A 27,934-nucleotide genomic window follows, 5' to 3' on the forward strand; every position below is an offset into this window, starting at 1 on the left:
ATGGACACGGGCACCTCTGGCAGCAGCCCTCTCTGCCACGAGCCAGGAGGGGGCTGCACGGGCCTGGCTGTCCTTCAATACTGGGAGCTCAGTGTCACCTCTGGCGCATCCCAGGAAGGATGGAGTCAACACCTGGTGGCCTCTGTCCCAAACGCGGCCAGAAGAGACGAGGTGATGCTCACCTATATGACCTCTCGCTGGTGGAGCTGAGCCTCTTCGATGGAAGTGCACCCAGGGATGGGGCAGGAGAGATGGAACAGGGCAGGCGAACGTCAGAGCAGGTCAGAGCCCACGAGGGCCTCTGAACACTTACAGACATGAGGCAGAGTGGGTGCTCAGCAGCGGAGGGAACTGTGGGGTCGCCACCGTTGCAAGCCACAATGGGGCCTGGGTCGGAGGTCTGGGTCAGCACTGAGCCTGTAACCCCTAAGGTCAGGTGCCCAAGGGAAGGGTTCTGTCACCAGGCAGGGGAAGGTGACCAGAGGCAGGTGTAGCCTGGCAGGTGCCAGGCCCCAAACCCCGACCGGCCCTCACCCCTCCCCTCCCCCTGCTTGTTAGCAGTGCCAGGAGGTTTCATATGCTAACCCGAAGCCTTTGTAGTTTGAAGCCATTTCCCCATGGTAGGCCTCACCCAGCTTCTGTGAGGTTCTCTGGGTCTGATGGCCAAGCCAGGGGCTCACTTGGGTACAGCCTTTCCGTGGACCCTCAACCTGATGCCGATACAGCTGCTCTGGGCTGGCCTGGATCCCCTGGTCCTCCACCTTCCCCCCTCCTCCATCTCCCTCCACCTCCCTCCACCTCTTCCATCCATCGGCCCTGCCTGCTCCATCCCCTGGTCACCCTCCTCCCCTCCTCCGTCATGTTCTCCTCATCTTGCTCCCAGCTCTGGCCTCTCCCACTCCTCCAACTCCCTTCATCTTCTCTCCTCTTCCTGCCTCTCCTCCTCCTCTTGCCCCTTGACCTCCTCCTCCTCTGTCCATCTCTCCTCCTGGAGCCCTCTGTCTTCCGCCTCTACTTCCAACCACCTTGACTTCCTCCTCCTCCTGCATCCTCTCCCCTTCCTCCTCCTATCCCTCTACCTCCTCTGTGCCAGGTGGACAAGCTCTGACCTCCTCGGGCTCTGCCTATGGACACGGGCACCTCTGGCAGCAGCCCTCCCTCCACAGAGCCAGGAGGAGGCCCCACAGGCCTGGCCCATGGTCAGTGCTGCAGGATCCACGTCATCTTGGTGGCAGCCCAGGATTGTCTGAGTCACCCACCTGGTGGCCTCTGTCCCCAGGGAGTCTATAAGGGCTGAGGGTGCAGGTGACGCTCACCTTTGTGACCTCGCGCTGCTGGAGCTGCACCTGGTCTTGACGAATGCACCAGGGGTCGGGTTGAGTTCATTGCAGCAGCGCGGTTGGGCGAGGGTCAGAGCAGGTCAGAGACAGAAGGGTCTCCAACTGCCTATGGATATGAAGCAGACTGGGTGCCGGGCAGTGGGCGGAACTGTGGGGTCACTGCCATTCCAACCCACTCTGGGGCCCAGGTCAGAAGTCAGGGTTGGCACTGAGCTTATAACCCTGAAGGTCATCATCCCAGTTGTAGGGCCCTGTCACCAGCTAAGGAACATTAACCAAGGCAGGTTTGGCCTGCAGGTCCTGAACTTCTGGGTAGTGGACTTACTAATTAAAACACAACTTCTTAACCATTTTTTTTTGCAGTAAATTATACCACTAATTGAAATGTTGTAAGGAATAGCCGGTTTATGAAATGTGATTAAGAGTGACAGATGCTTAGAATTTAGATTAAAAAGGTCAGGTTTTTAATTTATCACAGAATACTAATTTACAAAGTCCTCTTGTTGTCTCCTGGGTTTTCTTTATTTTAGGACACAATGATGTTATTGTTTTACAGGAGAGGTCTCTGGCGTGGTAGTAGTGATGGGAGATTAGGGAGAAGTCTCACATTGATGATATAATGCTTTCCTTTATTCTGACAGTCTTATCTTGAATGGGAAAGGGACAATATGTTCACTCCTTAATTATGTGTTTTTTTTCCCCTGGAAAAAAAAAGGGGAAACATTAAGGTTTCAGATGGTAATTGTTCTTTGATTCTGGACCTGAGTCTTTGGAGAAATTCTCTTTGGCAAATGCAGTTCACTAACACGCAGTGGAAATGGCCATCAAAAGCTTTCATAAAGAAGCTAATAGTATAGAGTAATAACTACTTTGCCAGGGCGCTGGGGGAATTAATCAGACAGGTTCTGTAGAGTGGTTTGGAGATGGAAAGTGCAATATAAATGCTAAGTAGCCACATATTTTTCTGGGAAGAGGTGCCGCAAATGTAATCATGGATCTGCTCAGGCTGAGCAGCCTGATGGCCACCTCCACGCTTACAGTTAATGTTGATAGAATCCTCTGCAAAACTTCCAACAGAGCATCTCTTTTTTCCCTCCTACCACAATAGAAACCATTTCCACAAAACTTAGGGCGACTCAAGCCTCTGAAAGCTTTTGCAGAGTCGTGAAGAAAAAAACAGCACATGATACCTTCATAGTAGGTGCTCAGTGAATATTCGTCGATTTTATTTTATTTTACCATTGCTTTTTAGAATCCCTGTATTCGTGTGCTTTTAAATGCCCCTAAGATGATATTAGCACTAGATGGCGCTATGTCACCGTAGAAGACGGGCCCTAGGGTTGGTGGTGGCAGGGGTGGGATCTCTAATTTTGTAATTAGCTAAGAATGTAGATAAGCAGAGGTTTAGTTTAAGTCATTGATAAGAAACCCTGACCTTTTTATTTTGGAGGAGAGGGGGTGGCCAGAGACCTACTGTATTATTTTACCTCTGCATAAAGCAAATTCAATTTGATTTAATTCTCACTTTGAGGGATGGAATGCCAGGCTGCAGCCGGCTCTGTTTCACTGTGTGTGTGGTGTTGGTAATGGGCTATGACAGCATCCCTCCTGCTGCTAGCTAACTCTGTGTCACATGAGCAGTCAGAAGGTGACTGGAGATTTGGAGAAATGGAAGTGCACAATTGATTCTCACAATGAGAAAGTGCTTCCTAGTCTATCCTTCTCTGAAAGCTAATGACTATTTAATTTTCATTAGAATAAAAGTATTGGTTTTTGTCATAGTCCTTGGAAATTCCCATAATGGGCTAAAATGTTGCCCTTTAAAAAACAGTTTGTAATGATTCAGACTGTTAATATGATTTTAAAAACAATTGAACAGTTAAGCCTTAAGGTACTGTCTAAGAGCAAAATGCTAGAAGAGATTACTGGCTTCCACAGTAAACAGAATTATTTTTGTGGGAACAGAGACTATTCTTTGAGCTTCCCATTGTTTACAGGTGTTGTGAGGAGATGTGTTTTAATTTGTTAATTATGTTACGTTCAGTTTGGTGTTTAAAATATTCAAAAGGAGTTAAATCCTTTAAAGAACCTAGAGGACAAAGGAAATGAGTTCTTCACCAGAATAAAGGCCTCTGAATGATTGTATTACTATGGGATGCATGGTTGTATATATATTTATGTCTTATTGAGGCAATCTGGGGCTACTCAGAAAAGAAATCGTGGAGGAGAAATTCCAGAAAGGAAGCCAGAGAAGCTATTGAAGAGGCTCGAAGTAGCTTGATGTAAGAGAAAGGAAGAGGTTTAGGTATGTGTTAACACCACAGTTCTTAACCTGTGTGCTGGGACCCCCCAGGGAACTGAGCACACTCACAGGGATGCCCTGGGATGCTGTGATGACCTAGATGGGTGGGATGGGGGGGAGGGAGGTCCAAGAGGGAGGGGATATATGTACACATATAGCTGATTCGCTTCACTGTACAGCAGAAACTAATACATTATAAAGCAATTATACTCTAATAAAAAAATATTGAGTGAAAAATGTAAAAATAGAAAAAAAGTTAAGTATACAGTTCAGTGGCACAAAAAAAAAAAGAAAAAAGAGAAGTATCTGTGGTTGTTCACTTAAAACTTGAGACCTCTCTGAAGAAAACCTCACAGAGATTAAGTACCAGGCCCCCTTTAGTGAGGGTTGGGATCATTACGAATAAATGAGGGAAGGAGGTCAGCTAAACTTGGCTGATTCAAAGTAGAAAGATTCCATGTTGACTCAGTGTATCAGTTTTCTACACTGCATAACAAGTTACCACAAACTCAGTGGCTTAAAGTAACACCGGTGTTATCTCACAGTTACTGTGGGTGAGGAGGCTGTGCACAGGTTAGCTGGGCCCTCCGCTCAGGCCCTCACAAGGCTGCAGTCAGGGTGTTGGCCAGCCTGTACTCTCAGCTGGAGGCTTGACTGGGAGTAATCTGCTCCAAACTCATTCAAGTTGTTGGTAGAATTCATGTTGTGCGTCTGAATGACTGAAGACCCCTGCTTCTTAGTGGCTCCTGCCTGGAGGCCCTCTTGGGTTCTAGAGACCATCTGCAGTTATCATCAGCCATGTGACTTTCTTCATAGCTGGTTTCTCATGCGGCTGCTTGCTTCTTTGAGGCCAGCAAGAGAATCTCTCTGTTTGCTAAGATGGAATCATGTAACATGATCATGGGAGTGACAGCCCATCACCTTTGCTATATATAATCGGTTAGGAGCAAGTCATGGGTCTTACACTCAAGAGGAAGAGATTTCACAAAGGCATTAACATTAGAAGGCGGGAATTATTAAGATCTGCCTGCTGTATCAGGTAGCAGAAATGGAGCACTCTTTATTTTCCGTAAGAGTCCCGAGTCCTGTTTGCCACCTCAGCTATATTTTAGACTAACTCTCTTTTCCTCACCTGTAATCTCCACCAAGAGCTATAGAGTTTACTGAAAAGCCACTCAACTGTGCTCCTGGTGTGACCTCAGAGCAATGAAGCAATGAAACCCTTCAGCCTGAGCTGCTCTCTGTAGCCCTCTGAGGGGCTACGGTTGCCAGCCCCCTTATCTGACGGAGTTGGTTTTGCTTTAGGCTTTTTGCTGCAGAAGCTCTGCGTTTGCTAAAAAATAAAGATTCGAAAATACATTCCCCTCCGTGAGTATTAGGCTTAATTATTTTATGTTTATTTTTTGGAAGTTTTGTGGTTATATTTGTGATCTAATGAATTATTACCTTTGAATCAATAATAACATGTTATGTCTAGCAAAGAATGATTAGATATATCTAGATTATGGGACCTAATACATCACATACATTTTCTTATCACAAGTATAAAAAATTACCTATGAGAAACTTTATAGTTTAACCCTGTTCTTATCTAATTTGAATTTCTAGTCTATTTAGTGCTAACATAGGGAGTGGGGTGATGCTCTCCTTGTATCAAAGACAGATTGCAGTAATATAAATGGTGAACAGCAGGGAGGAGTTATCATGTAGCTACACTGGCTCACTCACGAATAGACACTAAATCTTCTGCACCCTCTCTCTTTCCTTGCTCTTGGACTGTCTCAGGAGGATCACCCATGAAACAGACTTCAGTCCTTGGAAAAGTGGCGGAGGGGCAGGTAGTTTTGTTTTCACTGACTTAAGTTTGGACAAAAATGGGACTCTATTATGCAGGGAGATATTAAATGCATATTAAATAACTATATTTTATTTAATTTGACCATAAAATTTCACTGAAATACAGTGAGCATTTTATTAAATATTGGTAACCAGCATCTTAAAAAAAAATAAGGATAGAGGTTGCCATTCTGGCATTAGAGAAAGAGAATCCAAGATTGCTTTCTTGCATTAATCTCTCTAAAATCGTTCCATCACCTGATAAATTCTACTAATTGTAAAACTGAATTATAAAAAGAAAAGATAAACACAAAATACTGACTTAAGGAAATTATCATTTTTACAGTGAATATATATAGTTTCAGTAATAAGAGCAATTAAATGTTATTAATAAAGAAATTAACCTACCAAAAGATGTGTGCAAGCTATTTAGAAGTAGGAAAAAAGTCATTTTCTGAGGTATTATGAAGTAAAATTCATTGGGGAAGAATACTGGAATGTTTTTCTCAAGACTCATGAGAATCATAAATCCATGGAAACTGAGGAGTCTCATTTTGCTCTGGTAAAAAAGAACTGTGTGAAGCTTTGCCTAGGGGTATGAATCTGCATTTATAGAAAGCTATAAAAATTTCATTCTGTTTTTTATCATCTCACCTTTCCATGGATTTCATTGTAATGTGAGTGAACTCTGTACCCATGGAAAGCCTATGATAGGCAGTTACCCAACAATATAGTCAGGATTCAACTATTCTAATAAGTAGATGAGCATTTAAAAAATGTTTGTCGAGCACTGCTAATGTCTTCAGTGCTATATAGAAAACACATGGTTTTTCTCCATGGCCTCATAATTCAAGGTATATCATGGTATCTATCCCACCTTTGATTGTCAAAATACAGTATTGTACACACGCGCACATTTTCTTTAGAGGAATGTTCGCTTTAAATCTCTGAAGGTTTTGTGGCTTGATGTAGACTTTATAGGTAAGAACAAATTCATACCGCCTTTTTAGGGTAGAGATTTCCCGTGTGCAGGCTGGGGGTGCTTCCTGAAGCAGGTGAGTGGCTGTCTGAGAGAGGAGTGGGGTTTAATGAGAGGAAGACAAATGGCTGCTGCAATGCGAGGACCTACATTGAGAAGGTGGGGCATCTAGAACAGCTGTGAGACCTATAGCAGTGGTTCTCCAATTTAAGCCTCCATCAGGATCATGTGGAGGGCTTGTTAAAGCAAAGATTGCTCCTCCACCCCCAGTTTCTGTTTAAGTAGGTCTGGCTGTGGGGTCTGAGATTTGGCATCTCTAATGAGGTCCTGGATGAGGCTCAGCTGTTCTGAGAACCACATTTTGAGAAACACTGACCTGGAGGGTCAAACCACTACCTGGTTTGATTAGGAGCTGGCTGCACGCAGGAGGTGCAGGAAAATAGGAGGTGAGGAAAGCTGGAAGAAACACCTAAAATGAGAGTGAGGGTCCTGGGACTTGATATGAAATACTTTCTTAAGGAGTCCATGGTTGACAGCGACCTTGGAGACAGTCACTCCCTTCACTCCCTCCCATTTCATACTGGCAAGAAGGCAAGTAATTGCTCACACGGGGAAGTAGTTCTCACTGTAATTAGGGCCACAGGCTTTGGAGTCGGCTGAGACATGAGTCTGGATTCCTGCTCTACCTCACAGTGCCAGAGCAACCCATTTAACCTCTTTAAAGATGTCGAGTAGGTTCTCAAAAACAACAGTGTGGCAGACATTCATCTTTCCGAAGCAGAGGGAACCCCAGTGAGAGTAACTGCAGCCTGTCTTCCCTCTGTCCGCCCCTGGAACCAGGGCAGGGTTCACATAACCTGGCTTGGCCATATGCGGGGGGCAGGACTCTTAGGTTTTCAGCTGGGGCTCTTTAAAAAGAGATGGATTAACAAGAGGCAAACAGTTGACTAACGTGTGCAGCGCGTATCTTTTATAAAGAGTAACTCAGATGGTGGCTTAGAATTCTGGCTTACGTAGCATCTTCAACAAAGAACAGTACATTTGCGGAGAAGTGACAAGACAGAGGAACAGAGGAAAGTGATTTTAGGCTTCCAAGAGCTAAAACTGTGGGAAGGGCTGCAAACAGTGGGAAGGTAAATATCTGAGAGGGAACTAACGAATGAGGTTTTTTGCAGGTTCCTCTGGTGGGGTCTCTGGGCTGATAGATTTTATCTCCAGTAAAAGCAGAATTTATATCCTGCTTTTAGGCAGAAAAGGGGGAGGACAGAGCGAGCTTGTCTTGCATATGCTGCTGCTCAACTGCCTTCAGCTTTAAATATATATTTTTTATATCAAAGAGGTATATTATGGGGTGGCATATCCTGGTTTCCTTCAGCCGCATAGATGTTCTGCTAGGAGCAATGGGACAGAATCAATAGGGGAGACAAAAATGAAGGGCTGGTTAGAATCTGTTGGTGGTCACAACCCTATCAGTGTCCATCTGCAGTGGTGGCAGCATCCAATGGTGGTGGCATTGTATCTACTGCCAAAATTGCACAGTGCCTTCACCTCCTTGACTCCTGTACCTACTTTCCTTCCCTCTCCTGGGGCTCCTCTTTTCCCCAGGTTTGGGAGGAAGAATGGAGGAAGGGGCACACGTCTTCTATATGAGAGGGCTGTGTTTCATCCTTGGCTGGCCATGTCCTCTGTATGGCTGACATCAAATGACAATGCGTTTATTGCCCAGTGGGCAGCCCTCTGGCCTCAGAGCTTAAGCCTGGCTAACTTCCATGGTGTCCATTTGGCCCAGAGCAGGTACATCTATAGGTGGGAAGGCAGACCACTACAAGGCTGCCCCTTTCCTCAGCCAGCCGCTTCCCACAACTTGTAATTCCTTGTATTCTCTGCTCCAAAGGGCACAGAGGCAGATCAGGTGGTAGAGTCCACCTGGGGGATGGATGTCAGGTGCCCTTTTGTAGCCACTGCTAATTTCTTAAATCCCATATCATTTGGATTTGGGGTAGGAGAATAGCCTCGTCCTCAGAGGGGAGTGGAGAAGCCACAGGACTTTCACCTTATGCCAGTATTTCTTTTTTTTTTAATTTCATGTTTTAAAGCCCCTTATTTATTTATGTTATGTATGGATGTGTTTTTTATTGAGGTAACATTGGTTTATAATATTATATAAGTTTCAACTGTACAACATTATATTTTGGCCTCTGTATACACCACAGTGGGCTCACGACCAAAAGTTTAGTTTCCATCCATTAACGTACAGTCGACCCCCTTTACTCTCTCCCTCCCTCCACCCTCCTTCCTATCTGGTAACCACTACTCTGTTCTCTGTATCTGTGTGTTCATTTTGTTTATTAATTAATTATTATTCCACAAGTGAGTGAAATCATACGGTATTTGTCTCTCTCTGTCTGGCTTATTTCACTTAGCATAATACCCTCAAAGTCCATCCATGTTGTCACAACTGGCAAGATTCACCTTTTAAAATTTACACCAATATTGTTTTTTTTTTCAGGCTGCACTACGCAGCTTGTGGAATCTTAGTTCCCTGATTGAACCCAGGTATTGGAAGTTCGGAGTCCTAACCACTGGACCACCAGGAAATTCCTGATGCCAATATTTCTTAATGGGAGCACTATTGCTATTTTGGGTGGGAAAATTGTATGCTGTGCAGGGCTCTCCCTTACACCGCAGGATCTTTAACATCCTTGGATCCTGCCTATTGAATGCCAATAACACTCCCTAGAATGCCTCCTCACCTTTCCAACCTCCACTTGGTTGGAGAACCATTGCTAGGCCAGCAGCTCAGTAACCCGTAGGAATTCTACAACTTCTAATCTATTACACAGGCTGGTGGGAGTAGCAGGTAATAGCTGCGTGACTGATAAGTTCTGCAGAAACATGCCTGGCAGTTCACTTCAGAATGTCGGGGTTCTTAGCACCTATTATCTTCAGCTTTGGGCTTTCATTGAAATTCTGAGACAAGAGAGGAAGAGGCACTATCCTTTTACAGGATGATAGCAGCATGTCTCCTAATCACAGTATAAGATGCATTATATCTGGGGTTTCCTTAACACAGCTCGTCCCCTCCTGGTATGTAGGTTTCAGTCCGTCTCAGTCAGAAAAACTGCCCCTTTCCTATCTCCTTCTTCTGAATTCTTCTGAATTCTTATGGAGGACCCTCAGTCCTGGTATAGCTCTTATTGATCTTCTATAAATGTAAATATCAGAATCCTAACAAATTATTTGTGATGTCTGTAATTTCAGGATCTTAAAAGTAAAACTAATGCTTTGTATTTGGTTGAACCATGAAATGGCTGTTCTTGTAGGTTAAAAATGATTGAATGTTGACGATTTTGTGTAATTCTGTCTAATTGTGTTAGTGGACTGCATACCTAGTTTGAATGCGACCATAAAGCTTTAGCAGAGAGTAGTAGTGACTGTGACAGCAATTGGGACATTATGTTATTTACAAGAGGGGCAGACAGATTTTATCCCTGTTTACCGCCAGTCCGTCTTATCTGAAGAACACGGGGGATAGGAAGGGAGCTGATCTCTTAGGTTTACATTATGTTCTGCAGTTACAGAATGTTTTCACATGCATGATCTCATTTGTTCAAATTTATTCTCTAATTAGGCTAAATACTTACAATGTTCAAATAATAAGGAAGTACCTTGTTATGATAGTAGCATTACATACTTTGGGTTCTGGGATATTATCATATAGTTTTTGGCTTTATGACTTTTGAGGCAGGTCTTCATAGGGGAGTTGAAATTTTAGTGTTGGCTTGAAGATGAAAGAGAAAGTCTTTTGTGAGGAATAATAAAAGAGAGAAATTAGTTAATAATAATTTAAAATCCTCAGACCTATTTGTCAATATCTACAAACCAGGAGATATCCCTCCTTATTCCAGTAATGCCAACCAATGGAATTCCATTGATGTGGATTTTTTCAAGGAAAATCAAGCTCTTTCATAAAGTGAATTAAAACTTTGTGTCCATCGCATGTCTGTCCGTGTCCTTCCACATCCATGTGGATTTGGAGAATGTACCATAGTGAGCTGCACCCTTTGAATTTGAATGCTATGTAACATGTTCGTTGTGATTGTTTCAGCTCTCTGTTTCTTCTTGCAGAGAGGAAGGCGTGAGAATCCTGATGCTGTGTCCTTTATTATCCTCATCCTGGAAGAAGCCGTGATGTCAGGTTGGTCATATGAATCCTTTCTGTTTGCCCTCGGTAATCATTTTTGCTGACCTTCCTCCTTGAGTCTCCCAGAGGAGCAGTCTGAAATCTCTGCAGCTCTGCTTCAGCCTCACTTCTGCTCTAGTCTCTCAACAGATAACCCCTAAAAGTCCTGGAAAATGCTGGGGAAAGAGGTCAAGAGATGTTGGGCTAGTCTCAGCCAGACATTTACATTGATAACAACTTAAACAAAAGTATTACATTTAATTATATACCCCTTGGTATACAGCTGTCTTTTGGATGTGACATGAGATAATTAATGTGTAAATACCAATTAGAGTGCTTGGCACAGAACAGGCAGTTAATAACTGTTGGTTATTATCTGTCTGTCTTTAATAACTTTTGACCAGCAAAGATGGTTTAGGAAAATACTAGGTAACTCAGTTTCAGCCATTATGATGTTGTAATGAGTTATGCTGACCTAATGTCCTTGCTTTATTTGGTGGCTCAGATAATATAGCCAAAATATGAATGTGAGAATGCTTTAAACCAAAGATAATACCTCAGATGACAAGCCTGTTGTCAAGGTGCTTGGATGGAAGTGACCATTTGCAGCTATACCTTAACTTGGGTTAATGTTCATAATAGAGGCCATATGACATGATCTCAATATTAGAGGCAAGGATGCATCTTGATGAAGCTCCCTACCAACCTGCAGATGTTCGCAGCTTCTCAAAGCTATTGTCTCAGTTTCACCGCTGCTGCAGTTGCTACTATTTACTTGGACTTATTGGTGATGGTCTTCTGAAATCCAAGAAATAACTTTTGAGAGGCTTCCAACTTGGCTTAATATGATGCATGCCCTGTGGTGCATGCTGGGGCCTTTTTCAATGAAAGGGTTCTAGTGGCACTGACTCAGCAGCAAAGACTAACTTCTGTGGTAAAAATCAGCTAATATTTGTTTATGCTTTGTGGGTTACAGATTACTTCTCATATATTGCCTCATTTATCCTTACATTAACCCCATGTATTTTTATCTATCTTTTATCTACAAAGTTGAACACTACTGTTTGAGGACATTATTTATTTTCCCTTCAGATGAAATGGGCATTTCTGGCTTTTCAGTGAATCTGTGTGGTGGCTAGTTCAAAGTTAAATGGCTAAGCTTCACACTTTAAACATCCAACTCCTGAGACAATACTTTAGGAGGTACAACTGCATGTAGTCAGGATGGTTGTAATGGTGTGAATGCTTTATGCAGTGATAATTTGTGCTTTGAATCAGTTTCTTACAACAGGCTGTTCTGTTGCTCCCTTGGAATGATGAAACGTCTTCACAAACATTATATTAAACATAGAATGTTTTAGCAACATCAACTATGATATTATTGTAATCTCAAGGCAGGAATGGTGATTTTTGATCAACAACTCTGGGGAAGGGCCTTGTCAAAAATTATAGCAGAATCACTTGTGTAGTATTGTTTTTTAATATCCTTTTAAGTCCCTGCCAAGAAGAGTGGGCACCTCGTAAATATTTGCTGAAATGAATGAGGGACTGAATTGTGGAAGGCATCATTATATATTAATTGGTATTCCACATTTAAAATTGAGAGTCCTGTGTCCTGTGCAGTGACTACACTGGACCATTGACCAATTCCTGGATGTTACCAGAACCTTCTTGTCCCCTATGCCATTGGTCACTCCATTTCTTCCATCTTGATTTCCCTTTCCATCTCTATCAAAATTCTACCCATCCGTTGACCTGCATCAAATGCCGTTTTCTCCCTGAAGCCTTCTTGGCTTTTTCTATCACCACAGATGGAAATAACTAACTCAAATGGTTCTCATAGCACATTGCTTATGTTTCTTTAGGTCCTTAGCATATTTTTCTTGTGTAACAGTAAAATGTATACATAACATCTTTCTTTTTAGAATTTAAGTTCTCTGAGAACTTTGTTGTTGTGTTTATCTTTGTACCTCAGACACACACACACACACACACACACACACACACACATTTTAGCATAGTGTCATGTATTCTAGTTTCTCAGTCTTTTTTTGTTGAACAAATAAAGTTTACAGGGAATTAACTTTTCTTTCTATATTGTAATACCTATAACTTCCCCATCCTTCGTGAAAATTTTCAACAAAGATCCTGACAAATTAGAAAAAAAATTAAGATTTGATTTTCACTGAAATTTTAAGGCCACTGATTGAAATATAAATGAACAGTACAATGGGTAAGGCTCTGGAATAATTAAATTTTTAAAAGATAATGAGCAAATAAACCTATTTTGATTAGCTGGGGATGAACAGAATCACTGTAAAAACCACTGATATTTAGTCTAAAAACCTAAGGAGATAATGCAGCCTTTTTCTTCTGACAAGAGTGAAGTGTTTATTACAGTTTTTTTTCTAGTTTAGAATTCAGCATGTGGTTCTCAGATAGTCTCCAAATCATTTATTTAACTCACAAACTCAAAGCAGCAACAACAGAAACAACTCTAGAATATTATTTCTAGTTCAGGTAATAGAAGGAACTAAAAGTAACAGGGGCTTGGCCTGGGGTGGGTGTGGAGCTGAAGCCTCAAAGAAGCTGAAGCAAAGGTGTGGAAGGCTGCAGGTATTTATCCTTTACTGTTATTCCAGGCAGTTGCCAAGTTGAGTTGATTATAGGTGAATCAACCAATTCCCTGAGTGGAGCCTCAAGCAGTGAGCTTGGGATGAAATAGGCATGAGACTGCAGATTTCCTAGAGCCACGGGGAGGAACTGCAATACTCCCCCCAACTCCGCTCCTTGTTCTTCCTTTTAATACAATTTTCCCAGAGGGGTTTGCAAAACATTTATTCACTTTAAAAGGTGTTATGGTAAATTCTCTAGCGGAAGCTTCCTTCCTGGCAGAGACAAGTATTCCAGCCTGTAGACATCTGGGTTACTGACTTGGAAACCAAATAAGTGAGGATGAATGAATGGACGAGAATAAAGAGGCTGCACAGAAAGGGAATCCCTTCCCACTGCATCTTTCAGGCTGGAGGACATTAGGATGCAAGCAGAGGCAGCCCCTGGGTTTGGGTTGCCTGTTGGAGGCTGGGGGGGCTTCTCCGTCCTAGCCTGACTGGATTAATCACATGGCTTCAAAGATTTGGGCTCTTCTGCCCCCTTGCTGTGAATTTCCTTGTCCCTCAAAAACACCTAAGACTTGTTAGGGAGATTCTCTCCGACTGCTTGATTTTATTTTCTTTGAAAAATTTATTCTTAATCTGTCCTTTTCCAAAAGAAAAATCAGCTTTTTTAATGGGCAATTTAGCAATATGGTAAAACCAAAAGGGACAGAGTTCTCGCTTCTCTCTTATAGAGAAGGAATATGGGGATTTAAAGCTTAAAGTCTTAGGTTAACCAGTTTTCTTCCCATTTGACGGAAAAGCAGCCAAACTGAATGGATTTTGAAATTTTATGGAGCAAAGGCTAAGTAAGCCTGCAGCCCAAGGTATGGTTATAAATGAGCTCTTTGGATACTGTTTATGCCTTTGGGTTGTATGTGGCTGGGGGTGTGTGTGTGGGGGGGGGGGGGGGTGCGCAGTGGTGGTTCCATTGTGTGTAAGTTGTATAATCCCTTTCTGAGGATACCTGACAGGAAGCTTACGATAATACTCTGCTTTTAGAATGGCGATCAGCATGAGGCCCAGCTGTTGAAGGTGACACTAATATTTTTCCTATAGGGCAGACAATACTCTAGGGAACATCACAGAGCGAAGTTTCTACAGCTCTGCTTGTTGAGAATGAGTGGGGCTGGAAAGATAGATCTTTAGTCCACTGTCTTTTAATGCTGCCTGCCTGGGAAGTTTGTCCCTTAAAAGCTCAGTCATTTTTCCAAGCTCTGATGGGATGAAGGCCAAAGCAAAATGAGCCTTGGTCTGAGTAGCTGCCTTTAGTACTTTGGATAATTAACTGTTCACGGATCAATGAGATCATTTTCTGTCAGAAAAACCCCGACGTTTAGAAGAGTTGACTGAAATGAGCAGGGCACAGTAGCTTAATGTTCAGTGGAATTCTCCAAGTCTCTAATAACCATCTGTACAAGTAATCTTGGTTGAATTAGCAAAGCCTGCTAACAGACAGTAACTAACACCAATGGCCGGGTGTTTTGAGATGCCTTTAGCCCTTGGTCCTTTAGTGTTCGGGCTGCTTCTTGGATTAGTTATAAATTACTCGTGGGGAACTGCAATTTCTTGGCTCTAATATGGACAAATTACAGTGTATTACAAAATATTATTTCTTCCTCAGCATTTCTATAGAGATGAAATCTGGCTAAGATGAGCATCAAGGGTCATGTAGATGGGAAACAGATGTCACAAAAAGTAAAACATGTTCTGAAATGGTATTCAGGCGGGGGTGGCCATATCACATAGTCCTCCAGGTAAAGGAGATGATGAGCGATAATTGCGGTTACTTCTGTATGTTTATATATACTTGTGTGTGTGCATATATGTCTGTGGGCACAAATATGAATATGTAAGCACATGTACAAACCTCATTTTTAGCGTGAATGGACACCCCTACATTCTCCTTGATTCCCTTTCAGAGCCTGGATTCCATTGAAACCAGGGAACTAGAGTCCCCCCAAGGAATGTACACTGGTGGAAAAAAAAAGAGGTTTTGAGTATTGTCTAGAAGTGTCAGTGGATGAGAGTAAGTTCATCAGGTAAAGAAGAGAGGGAGGGGATTCCCACTAAGGAACTAGAATGTACAAAGGTATGGAAAGAAAAAAGGTCAATATAATTTGTGCCTGAGTTTGAGAGATAAAATAGATAATTTTCAGTATTTATTAGGAAAATAGATATCTTCACATCTGTCTCCTTTGTAATTTTTACAATTACGGATTATATTTTAATCAGCAAAAATAGTAAAAAATAAAGATAAAAAAAAGAAAGGGTGAATAACTTTCATTCCAAGGTGAGTACCTTGTCAGTTCAATTCAAAGCGCCCCCTCCCCCTTTTGGGGCTCAAGTCAGCAGAGAAATGGTTTTATTTCGAGTTTATTCATAATTCCTCAGAAGCTGAATGTACAGTTTCACAGCATGTAAATGTTGTGCGCAGGCTGTCAGATCCGTCTATGCTGCGGCTCCCAAGGATGCTTTCAAGGTTGTGTCTGTCTGTTCTGCAGTAATAGGATTTATATCGTGGAGTGTTTTTTGTCTTATTTATATGTATTACATTGTTTATGCTCTTAAGTTGCAAAAATGGTATTTACTCTGTAGTGATTTATAATTTCTTGTCCGCTTTTAAAGCGGTCTCTGGTTTTGATGTCATGTGAGACTTTTGTTTAGGAATAAAATCGCGTAGCCAAGAAGCAGCAAAGGTATTTACTGTATGTTTGTTTGGTTCACCTTCATGTCTGGTTTCTTCAGCAAGCTCTTGGTTCAGAGTATGCATGGGGTAGAGATGGATGCTGAAGAAAAATGCTAAGGAGAGGGCTAGTGACTGGATGAATTTCAGAAAGCTCTTTCGTGATGGAAAAAAGATTGCTCAACTCAAAATCTTTCAGGAGCCGTTTTAAACACGCTCTATCCTTCCTAAGAAATTTATGTCCCACAGGTGCCTAGAAGTAGGGAGAAAACAGTGAGGCAAATGAAGAGTGGATGTCCCCTCCTCACCTGCACACAAGGAGCACTTGGGGGATAGATTCCACATGTGCTTTTTCACAGATGCAAGTGGCTCGGATCCCTCAGGGATGGTCAGGAGGGGACTGGGGAAGTTTGAGAACCTATGTTCTAGGGAGCCTAGTATTTCTTAGAAATCACAAAATTTTCGTGTCAGAAATGATCACCTTGAAAACTATTTATAAGGTAGAGAAGAGTATTTTGAGCTTCTCTGTTTAGAGGTCATTTGAAACTGTGGAAACAAATATATATGGTCTAAATATCATGTCAACTGGGGTAAAAAAATTTCCCATTTCTTACAAATCTGGCTTAATTATAGGAAGCGAGAGCACATACTTTAGGGTCTTCAGCAGCTAAATGAGGCTTTTCGAGTTATTAAAGATAGAAAGAAATACGGTGCATCTCTTTGTAGTTACTCAGCTACAGAATTGTTTTTGCAAGAGCAAGTGGTCAATGGTTAACTTGTTAATTAGCTTTTCCCATGGATCCTTAACCTTTCTTCCTCCACTTCCTTCAAAAGCAATGAAATGAGGTGTTGGAGGAGTACATTATGAGGAGGATCTTTTTTTATTATTATATTTTAAGCTTAGAGAAGGAAGGTGTCAATTTTTAATAAAGATCATATTGTATTTAACCACAGAGTTTTGCAATCTCATGACTGTGCTATCTAGAGAGTTTTCAAAGTCTTGACTTGAGTGCAGGCAGTAATTAGGAGGTATCACTAGGTTAATTAGAAGCTGCGTCTCTTAATGACTTAAAATTGTTCAGGGGAGAAAATTGCTAGAGAAGGGAGAGTTCAGGGAAAAGATTTGTCCCTAAAAGTTGTTCTCCCGTGAAGGTCGTGCTGTTGTTACAGCAAGATATGCCTGTGTTCTTGTTAGCCATGCTCCTTATGCCTGCTTTGTATCAGCTGTGTTAAGTGAACCGTGATGTAGTGAAATAATTTCTGCTCATTGACTAAATAAGCTGAAACACTAAACCAGCTTTGACCCTACATTACTGGTTACTTAGTCTCCTTGATAGTCACACCTGTCCAGTACTCCTTCTGCTTCCTGGAGTGGTGTCTCCTTTGCTGGATCTTCTTCCTCTGCCTGTTCTTGCTGCGTGGCTGGACCTGCACGCTCTCTGCATGGTTTAACACCACTGATGTCCTGATGACTAGAAACCACTTTCCCAGCCCAGACCTTTCTCCTGAGCTCCTGATCCACAAATATGACTGATGCCTCACTAGCCTCTCAGACTCAGTATTTCCAAATTGAATTCATATTCTCCCCACCTTCAAATCTGCTCTCATTTCAGTAGAAATAAGGGTATCAACTTTGACTTTTCTCTCTCCCACATCCAACAAACCCATTCAGTCACCAGATCCTGTAGATTTTGTCTCCACACCTCCTTTAGACCTATCCCCCATCTTCAGTTCTGCTGACGCTACTGCCAATCCCTTGTTTTACTTCTGACCCAGGCTGCTTAGACGGCTTCAACCCCTGGCCAACCAATAAGGCCTTAGGAGCACGACTATTCCTCTTGCCCCTTCTTTGGTTTCTTCCATGCAGTGAAAGCACCTGGTAAACACAGCCTGGCCTTGTGGATATGGTTTACTGTCTGTGGACTGGCTTGGAATCCTTTGGAGAGTGAACAGAGCTCCAATGCCCTCAGACTTGTCTTACACGTTGGCAGTTCCCACCTGGGGCCTTCCACTGGGTGGTCCAACAGAGTTAGTTGCTTGTGTATGAGGTTCTACTTCCAGCGATTGTGTTTCGTATTTCACAGAGGGTGTGGCTTTATCTTCATTTAGCACCTGTCCAACTATTCCTTGGTCATACCTCTGATAATCCAAAGGGCCAGCTGATTTCCTTCCAAATGGTTTGCTGCTGTGACCAAAAGTATAAGAAGTGGATGCTTCCTTCTCATTATATTTCTCAAATGTTGGTTGCAACTGACCCGTCTTTTTTCATTTTGTCTTCTTCTCCTTTTTCTTCTTTCTCTTCCTCTTCCCACTTCCCTGCCTTCTCCTCTCCCTCTTCCATGCCCCTTCCTCTCCCCCCTCCCCTCCTGCTTCTGTCGGTACTACTGTTACCTCTTCAACCTCCCCTCCTCACTTGTATCCTCCATCCCCCTTCCCCTCCCCTCCTCACTTCTACTCCGTACACTTTTGTTTTATGTTTTTGGCAGAGGCCCTTTTGAGGGGAGTTTATATCTACTCATTTCTGAGGTAAGTTTAGTCTTTCTTTTATGTTTTACTTTAATGTCCACCATTCTCTCACTTATTTTCCTCTGTTAAATACTGCATACTCCATAATTTTGTTTAATTTGCCTCTACTTTTATCTTCCATTATGACTTCCTCATAACTTCTTATCCTCTTCTTCCTATGCTGTTAATAACTGGTCTTCCTAGGTTGGGTTTTGCACCCCCCTCGCCCCACATTTTATAGCAAAAGGAATCTTTCTGAATTGCAGATCTGATTAGGAGGCTCCCCGTGTAGTATACAAAGCCCTTTATCCCTAGACCCTCCTGTCTCTCTCTCCAACCCTCTTTCTTGCACTGACCTTCTTTGAAACTTCTGATTCGGCCGCAAAGAATTATTTGTGGATCCTTTTCGTTTTATAGCTGATTTGATCTTTCTGGAGCCCCTGGTGCTCAGGCTTTCCCTCTCTCGGTGGTAATGCTCTTTCCCTCTCTCGGTGGTAATGCCTTAAATACACCTACTCAGTTTTCAAAAGTCATCTCAAGTGTAAACTCAATAATCTTTTGCCTTAAAGACTTTCCTGCTTTTGCTTCCCCCGCAGTAGAATTGACCACTCTCCCTTTTAAGTCCCCACTCTTGCCTGCACATTCTTCTCAAGAACGTTAGGTAGCACCATTGAGCTTAATAGACTCTAGCTCTTCATGGTCCCTACTATGTTCCGGGCTCCATTCTGAGCACTTTACACAAACCACTTACTTGACTACTTATCTGTCTCCCTTTATGGGCGGGGAATGTCTTAATAATACTTTTAAGTTATTAGCTTTCAATTATAGGAATGAAAGATGCAATCCGAGGAGAACTATCAATTCCTACCACAAATCCTAACTACTTGTTATATACTCTGTGTACCATCTACTTTTGTTGCTAAGACCCATCCCTCTGGAGCCCACCATCTCTCACCTTTTCAGGGACTACTTTTCTATAATTATTTGCTTTCTTTCTTGCACCTTCTACTGCAGCAGTAAAGAGCTCATATTGCCAGTTTTCAAATCAGCTTTGCAACTTACTAGCGGCGTATTTTTGGGCAAATTAATTACTTCTCTGTGTCTCAGTAACTTTATCTCTAAAACGGTGATACTTTGATAATTAAAAGAGCAAACAAGAAAGTATGTGGTACAGTCCCTGGCACGATGTAAATGGTGAACAAATGTTAATTATCCGATTATTTAAAATGATTTGCAACAACATATAAAATGCCTTATCATCATATATTAACAAGTATCCCTTGGGCTTTTGTCCCCATCCAGCAACTTCCCCATTTTTATCTCTGCTTCATAGCAAAATTACTCTAAAGAGTTGCCTATGCTTGCTATCTTCCTCTCATTTTCCTTCTTAACTCACTGGAATGGGGTTTTTGTCCAACGCATGCCAGTGAAGCAGATCTTATGACACTTATCAAGGTCACCAGTGATTTATACCATGTCAGAGTCAATTGTCAGTTCTCTCTCTTTGTCCCAATCGACCTCTCACTAGCAGCTGACATGGTTGATAACTCCCTCCTTGAAAAGGCTTTCTTCTTTAGGCTTTAGGGACATGGTAAGCCTGGTTTCCCCCACCTTTTGGGTCCCCTCTCTTAGTCTTGTTGCTCACTCCTCTCCTGTCCTTTCCTCTACAAGATCCCTGAAAGTAAGAGTCCTCCAGGGCTCAGTCTTCGGTCCTATTCTTTTCTTTATCTATATTCTCTTCCGACCTGATCTGACCTGGTCCCATAGCTTCAGATAATATCTATATGTTGATGAATCCTCGAATTTATATTTCTAGCTCAAGTCTCTTCCCTGGGCTCCTCACTCAGATATTCAGCTGGTTACTGGGCATTACTACAGGGATGTCTAGTAGGCAGCTGGGATGCAATATGCCCAAAATAGAACTCTTAACTCCTCTTCTCCAAAGTTGCCCCCCCCCCAATTCTACCCCAAGTAAATGGCACACCATCCACACCAGGCTGCAGCCTAGGATTCGTCCTGGATTGCTTTCTTACTTTATTCCCTATTAGTGAAAGTACCCGTAATCTCTCTTTGCATCATTTCTACAGTCCCTGGCTCTACTTTTCATTCCTCCTTTAGTCTTCCTGACGAATCTTTCTAAAGCTTAAATCAGATCATGTCACCCTTCCTGAAAGCACTCTAAAACTTCCCTTATGCTTAGAATAAAAGCCAATCTCCTTGACATGGCCTAGAAGGTCTCTCATGATCTTGTTCTTTTCTAGCTCTGGGACCTCATCTTCTGCTTTCTTCCTTGGTCTCTTCACTATAGACACATTGGATTTCTTTGACCTTGAGCATTGCTGAGCCCATTCCAGTACTGGTGCCTTTGCACTAGTTTTTCCTTCTATAGTGATGTTCTTTCCTCAGATCTTTTCATGGGTGTTGCCGTCTCATCATGCAAGTATCCACTCAAATATAGTAATAAGTATCAACAGAATTACCTATATTTATTCAGAATTCCTAATTAAAAGATTGGCTCTTTTATTGGTCTCTATTTTGTTTTTATAACTGTTCTGAAGTAGAGGTTTTAACTTAATTTTCTCCCCAAAATTTAGCCAATTGTTCTAGCACCATTTATTTAATATGCAATTATTTTCTCCACTAATTTGAAATGCCAGTAGTGAACACCTAGACTGCTTGTACTGGCATTTCTTGTGAAAGAATTGGTGAGTGTACTTAACCCAGATCTGAATTTCACAGGGTGGCCAGCAAGTCCTATGGATTGTGGCCAAGGTTTATATTTGGTTGAAAATTCTTCTGTCTCCAAGAAATTTTAATTTTATGCTGGCATCTACTATCCAAAGGAATTTATTTGTGAACAACTATCACTATCTTGTGAGCATTATAAGAAATGTCCAAGTTAAGTACGTGTTAACTACCTCCTTATCTGTAAAATATTTTTCTAGCCCCTTTAGCTCTAAATCTGATGATTCTAGGCTTGGGCTTTTTAAAAGCTTTTCTTATATATTTTTGAATGAACTCTACCCACATATACTGATATTTAAGATATTCTGTGTTTCCATACTGCATTTTTGGCTTTAGAGATTAAGTTCAACTGTTTCTAGGTATTTCTGTTTCTGGAAAAACATTTGTCAACATCAAAGACTTAGTGTTTGTTTTTAGCGTTTTGAGCCTCGAAAGTTTCCCTCACGTCCATCTTTGTTCTCTTTTTAGCTCAGCTGCTACATTTCTTTTTTAATATATGACCAGAGAAAATGTTGATAATAGTGGGGCCCCTGGGAATATGCTGGAGTTGTGCAAGCTTTACTCTTTTACTTTTATTAATGCAGGAAATTTCTGATCTTTAGAAGAAAACTGAAATGCGGAAATATCAGTGTTTGCTCAAGGTCTTTTTTTCCCAAATAGCTGTGCTGAATTTGTACCTTATTTGGACAATTTCCATATTGAAAGGCTCAGAATGCTCTACTATGTGACTCCTCTTTTGCCCTCTAAGAAAAAGGTCTAAAACATTTAAAATGGAAATAGCAAGGCTATTATGTGGGAAGTGTGGTTGTAGAGCAGAATGTCATTTTGATAACAGAAAGCAGGAAAACTCCTGAACAGAGCCTGGCTTCCTTCTTCTCGGTGCTAAATAAATAATGCATTTCTCAAAGCCGGTATCTTTGGATGCAAACCTAGGTTTGGGTAAAGAAGAAAAGCATTTCAACTCTATTATTGGCCTTCAGATTGTTTCTGTTTTCCACCAGTTCTGAAATTGCAGTCAATTAGGTACTTTTTCTTGAGACAGATTGGAAACCAGAAGGGAGCTTTATGAATTCGAACAGAGAAATTTGAGCTAAAAATGTCTGTAAAGCACTCCTTTGCACATTTTCTCTTTAGAATTTGCAGAGTACATTAATTTTCTGATATAAGTAATTATGAGATGTTTTAGGCTTAGCCTTATATCAAATTAATAGAAGGGGTGCTTTATTTTGAATTCCTAACTATTTTAAAATTATTTATTTTATTCATTTGCATTCTGTTACAGAATTGGTAGACTGATTGGAGAATGGGACTTCTTAAACCTGGATTCCCACACCTTCTCCTTGATTTTCAATTCCTGTGTTTTTAGACTTGATTCCATGTTGATGATCTGTGAGAGCTAACTGTTGAGTTTGTAGCACCGTCCAGGTTTCTCATTCTAAGTCCATGGAGTGAAAATGATATATTTCTTTTTATGGTTGGCCATAATTTTTTTTTGTTTCTAATGAGCAAAACTCCCATTTCAGTATCTTCATTTTGAAGAAGATATTTCAAATCCAGTAAGTATCAATCTGGGAAAGCAGTGCTCATGTTTGAAACATTTAGTGGATGGGGGATTTGGTAGACACCTTTGATGCCCTGCTCAGCTCCCCTTTTTCCACGAATTTAAATCTCTGGTTCAGACCTGCTTCTAGGAAAACTGACCTATGATGGTTGGTACCAGAAGAAGAGTCCTGGGAAAGAGATTCTGAGGGATTCTGTTCCCGGGTGGCTGGCAATGAGTCCCTGTCACTGCTGGTAGGTGAGGTACTGATAGTTCCTGGTATGTAGCAGCAGTGCAGTTATTAAGCCTTTTACTTATGGTGAACTGGGGTAGGAAGGAGATGCACTGGCTTGTGTAATATCTCTGGCATTTGAGAGGTTCAGAAGCAAAAGTATTATAAGGACTGAATTGGGTGCCTGTTGCTGAATGCCCTTCATGCTCATGGCAATCAATCACCAACTCAAAAGAAAGTGTGACAGAGAGCTACCTTGGCAGCACTTAAATGTATGGCAGAGTTAAAGACTGGACTTAATTGTAAGAGTGACAGAACTTTGGAGAAGGCTGAATTCTCAACTCAGGCAAGTCTTCTATGACAAAGTTAGTTCCCCTTAGGCAGGGAGTAGGACTCTGAGATTTAGGTTGGAGATAACTGGGTAGATATACTTGAGTATGTGGAATTGCCAGATTCCTCTGTACTCTTGGAACTCTCCTCCTGCTTGCTGGAATACTGTAGAGGAGCCCTATATGATAGAAGTGCCTACAGGACTATGCTGGCCTTCTCAGAATCTGCCCCCATCTCTCGTCCTAGCCACCCAACCCATAACTAAGGTCAAGTGTCAGCATGACCCATGGAAGTCATGAAGGGGAAGTGCTATATGCAAAAGGAGCTGTAGGACCTGCCAGAAACCAGGAGAGTGTGCTGAGGTGCTGGATTAAAGGTGATGGAATTTAAAGCTGAATAAGGGAGTTCTTTGAATCTATGAGATGCTTTCTTTTAAGGCAGGATTTAACACCCTGGCAAAGATCCTGGAGCTAGTTCTATTACTCTGCTGGGATGTATCTTGGAAGCTTGGGAAAAATGATAGCCCCCATTAAATTGGGTTGAAATGCCAGTGCTGGCGTGGCCAGCCATGGAGGAGTTGCAGTAATGCCCCTTCCTAGCTCACACCTGTGACTTCATGGGAGCTGCTCAAGGTGGGAAAACCTGAACTTGGTTCGTGGATGGGTAGACCTGGTATACTGATGAGAGTGAAAATTTACTGATACTGTACCTCATCCTCATTCAGGGGTGGTTTTGAAAGACTGGTGTGGGGAAGTACTCCCTATGGGCAGAGCGTTGGGCAGTGCACTTGATCACCCACTGTGTGGAAGGAGAAGTAGCCTAAGGTAAGGTTATATATGGATTCATGAGCAGCGGCAAATGACTTAGTTGATTGGTCAGGGGTCTGGAATGAGTAAGATCGAAAGGTGTGAGACAAGGAATTTTGTGTAGAGGCATATAGATAGACATATGGGAGTAATGATGAAGTGTGAGTATCTTTGTATCACATAATAATAGACAACAGAAAGTGTCTACTGGGGAAGAGTCAATAACCAACCGAATGGGCAGAACGACTCAGCCAGTTGATGTTAGCCAACCTCTGTTCTCGGCCACCCCTGTGCTCCTACAATGGGCTTTTGAATGAAGTAATTATGGTGGGAGATGTGAAGGCCATGATGGACCCATGGGCATGGGGTCTCTCCATTTGGGCTTATCTAGCTGCTGCTGAATGGTTGACCTGTCAACAAGTCTGATGCTGAACTCCTGTTATGGTAGTATCCCTCGAGGTGAACGATCAGGCCCTTGGTGGCAAATTGGCTAAACTGAACCCCTTCTACCCTGGAAAGAGCAATACTTCATCTTGGCTGAGATAGATACATATTCTGACTGTGTTTGTCCTTTCCACCGCAAGGCCCAGTCAGAACCACTAACCAAGGGCTCACCCCCAATGTTTGACTCACCAACATGGGATTCTGCATAACATCACATAGGACCAGGGACATACTTTACAGGAAAAAATGTGGGCGGGGGGCATGTGGCCATGGAATCCACTGATCATACCTCATCCCACATCACTCATAAGCTGCTGGAATGAAGGGCCACTTGAGTTCTCTAGGAAACAGATGCCGAGTTGCAGCAGGACTGCAAGAGGGTACTGCAAGTGGCTATAATACCTTTAAACGATTAAGGGGGCAAGAACTGGGCAGGGAAGGCTTTCAGACTATGATGCAATTTGACATTTGTGAAAAAAGAAGAGAGGAAGCAGCTTTGGGGAGAGCAAGACAGACCACAATGTAGATCTGACAGACTCAATGGGGAACACTCTAGAGTCCCTCTTGGGGCAGAAATGCTTAGTCACTGGCTGAGGGCAGCTGGGAAGAGTGTGGCCTTGACTCAAAAGCTGAGGCAGAGCTTGAAGGTACTAACAGGTGGACACTGTCACCTGAATGCCCTCCTCGCAGCTGAACAGCCAGTGTTTTTCTTGAAGGGAAACGAGTGGCACACTTCCACTGCTGCCACAGTCCACACCTGTGCCCTCTGATCCACGTGTTCAGGGAGCAGCTTCTTCCAGGTTTCAGTGGCCTCTGTTCATGAAGAGAAACTTAAAAGAGGGAAGTTAGGGATGAACTACAGCCCTCACTGCTGCAGTTGATTCTGGGGCTGCATCTGGTGCTCGCGGTTTCCCTCCTACACTATCCATTCTAAATTCCTTTGCTTTCAGTTAGCATTTCTGCTGGGTTTAGTGCCTTACCTGGTGGTGTGACTCAAGCTCTCATTCCTGTGGGGTTTGAGCCCCTGATAATTCTACCCTTCTCCAGTTAGTGCTGTTGCACTTGTCCGTTAAAAGTCAAAATTAGACAAAGGAGTGCCCAGAGATGTCCAGGTGGATCACTTGAATTCCTCCTGGTCTCCACCTCCACCTGCTAATCAGGGTCAGTTATCCCTGCCGTGATGGTGGCCAGTCTTTTTGTCTCTTGGTCCCCGGACACAGGATTTCAAAGTATCCAGGTTACAATCTTGGCTTGTGGTTCAAAGAGCCCTTTATTGTGTTCCCTGACAAGAGTGTTCTCTCCCATTTTTGGACTGGGACTTTAACCCTGCACAGAGCTGTGAGATCAGGAAGCACAAAAAGTCCCAGCGAGACATTGGGAATGATGACCAGTGGGGCTATTTCTGCTTTTATGCTTTGGACCTGGCTCCATGTAGTCTTTTTAGTGAGGAGTATAGGTCTCTGATTTGGTGTGTCTACATCCTCAAGGATGACACCCATTGTCACAGAGTACTGCCTCTGAGCTGGCATTCCAGCCCACGCGATACACAGTGGAAGGCAGAGGTGAAGCTCATTGTTGAATACAGTAGGTTTAAAGAAAAGACTGCGTACTGAGAATGGGGCTCCCAGTTTCCTTCTCAGGATGGGCTGATTCTCAGGACAGATGTAGCCAGAGAGGAGATGGGAAGTTTTGATATATTGATATTTGATAGCACCTGAATAAATGTCCAGTTCTCTGCTGGTGGAGAGATCTCTTTTAAAATCAAATTATCTGAAATGTTTGAGCATTTGAAAAATAATAATTGTAGGCGTTTGGCAGATACGATGGGGCACAGAGAAAAGTTAAGCATAGTACATAGGAAACTAAGAAAATAGGTTTTTAAGAAAAAACTACTTACTAACTTCTAAATTTAATTATTTGTTGTATATATTGTCTCCTACTGGAATATCAGAGCCAAGGGGCCCAGGAACTTTGTTCACAAATCTTCCAGATGCTTAGAATGGAGCCTGCCACTTAGGGGAGTTGAAGAAACAACAGTTGAATAGTTGAACAAAAAAAAAACCACAAGCCATGTTTACCTCTGGTTTTCATTTTCATAACCCCATGGTGCCTTGGAGTATAGTAAGTGTCAATAGATATTTGTTGAATGGGGTTGAATTATATGATAAATGCTGAGGAGTAAAATATACCTTAAGCTTATATTTTATCCTTTCAGTGTACCTTTGACCTCTTTAAAAATTAATTTAGTTATCGCCATATATATATTGTAATAATATAACATTTAGTTAATATAATATAATCCAACTATATGACAGTAATGGAAAAGGAATCCTTTCCAACAAAGATATGTTGTTCAATATAAACACTTATTCTTAAAAGCGTTTGTTTTATGAGTTGCTTGCTTGCAGGCAACACAATGATGTAGCTTTGAAATTACAGGCATACCTTGTATTATTGCACCTCATTTTTTTAAATTGTACTTCACACATATTGTGTTTTTTACAAATTGAAGTCTTGTGGCAACCCTGCATCAAACAAATTTATTGGCGCCTTTTTTCCCAACAACGTTTGGTTTGCTCACTTTGTGTCTCTGTCACATTTTGGTAATTCTCAAAGTATTTCAGACTTTTGCATTATTATTATATTTGTTATGGTGATCTGTGATCAGTGATCTTTGATGTTACTCTCTAATTGTTTTGGGGCACCACGAACCATGTCCATATAAGATGGTGAACTTAATCAATAAATGTTGAGTGTGTTCTGACTGCTCCACCAACCAGCCATTCCCCACCTCTCTCCTTCTCCTTGGGACTCCCTATTCCTGAGTCACAACAATATTGGAATTAGACAAGTTAATAACACTACAATGGCCTCTAAGTGTTCAAGTGAAAGGAAGAGTTGCACATCTCTCAATTTAAATCAAGAGCTAGAAATGATTAAGCCTAATGAGGAAGCCATGTGGAAATCCAGGCTCAAAACTAGGTCTCTTGCACCAAACAGTTAGCCAAGTTGTGAATGCAAAGGAAACTAGTTCTTGAAAGGAAATGAAAATTGCTATTCCAGTGAACACACAAATGATAAGAAAGCAAAACAGCCTTATTGCCCATATGGTGAAAGTTTTAGTGGTCTGGATAGCAGGTCAAACCAACCACAACATTCCCTCAAGCCAAAGCCTAATCCAGAGCAAGGCTGTTAACTCTCTTCAATTCTGTGAAGGCTGACAGAGGTGAGGCAGCTGCAGAAGAAAGGTCTGAAGCTGGCAGAGGTTGGTTCCATGAGGTTTAAGGAAAGAAGCCATCTCCATAACATAAACGTGCAAGGTGAAGCAGCAAGTGCTGATGTAGAAGCTGCA

General features: G+C 42.1%; 1 long non-coding RNA gene across 1 annotated transcript in view; it reads left to right on the forward strand.

The window, feature by feature from the left end:
* Window positions 1–27,934, forward strand: part of LOC307183715 — a 341,632-nt gene that overhangs the window by 6,136 nt on the left and 307,562 nt on the right. Inside the window, exon 2 of the long non-coding RNA XR_013827560.1 lies at window positions 10,586–10,655. This is a non-coding gene — a long non-coding RNA (uncharacterized lncRNA). The remainder of the gene's footprint in view (window positions 1–10,585; window positions 10,656–27,934) is intronic.

This window comes from Stenella coeruleoalba (genome assembly GCF_951394435.1).
Source record: "Stenella coeruleoalba genome assembly, chromosome: 3".
NCBI classification, from domain to species: Eukaryota; Metazoa; Chordata; class Mammalia; order Artiodactyla; family Delphinidae; genus Stenella; species Stenella coeruleoalba.